Source organism: Acyrthosiphon pisum, chromosome A3 (assembly GCF_005508785.2).
Source record: "Acyrthosiphon pisum isolate AL4f chromosome A3, pea_aphid_22Mar2018_4r6ur, whole genome shotgun sequence".
NCBI lineage: Eukaryota > Metazoa > Arthropoda > Insecta > Hemiptera > Aphididae > Acyrthosiphon > Acyrthosiphon pisum.
In genome coordinates, this window is record NC_042496.1 from 41,976,726 (window position 1) to 41,977,577 (window position 852).

The window sequence follows — 852 nt, forward strand, 5'->3', positions numbered from 1 at the left end:
TTTTTTATTTTTTTTTGTGTCTGTGTACACGATAAGTAGTCGAAATAATGCTTCGATTTTCAACTTCAGTATCTTGTTCGATTGGAAAGTGAATATCGTTGGTGCATTGGGAGGTCAAAATTTAAAATTCCCAGTAATTTTCAAAAGCACCTAGAAAAACCTAAGAAAAATTAAGGAAAAACGGGAATTTTTACGTAAAATCGATTTGGTTTTTGGTGTAACTTTAAAAAAAATGACCGAAGACACATGAAATTTTGACTGAATGTTTATATTAGCATTTTCTATACACCATAACATTTTCAAAATATTTTGACTTATTTTGAACTCTTTACGGACATTGTCAGTTTTCATTTTTTTTTAGTTTTTTTTCTAAAAATATCAATTAAATTTTATTTGTTGATTAAAAAAGCTTGAAAATTTAATAGAAGGCTCCAAGTATATTGTTTCAAAGGCAGATGAAAAATATTAAAAATCCTTAGTCACAGTTTTTTTTTATAAGCATTTAAAGTTCAAAACTTGAAAAAATATGGAAAAATCACGAAAATTAGCAAATTATTTTGAGTTAAGAATTCGTAAAAATTTTTCTTTTTAAATCTAAGATTTTAAAATGTAATACAAGATTCCTTATAGGATAATCTACCTTTATCAAAAAAAAAAAAATGTCTATAAGAAACTCAAATTAAATTTTTATGAGCGTTTGAAATTCATATTTTTACAACATTTGGTATTTACTCGATTTCTTACGTAACGATTTTCTTATTTTGTTGTAATTAAAAAACGAATGACTGTAGAAACTTGAAAATTTCACTGAATGTTTATATTAGCATTTTCTATATACTATAAAATTGACTC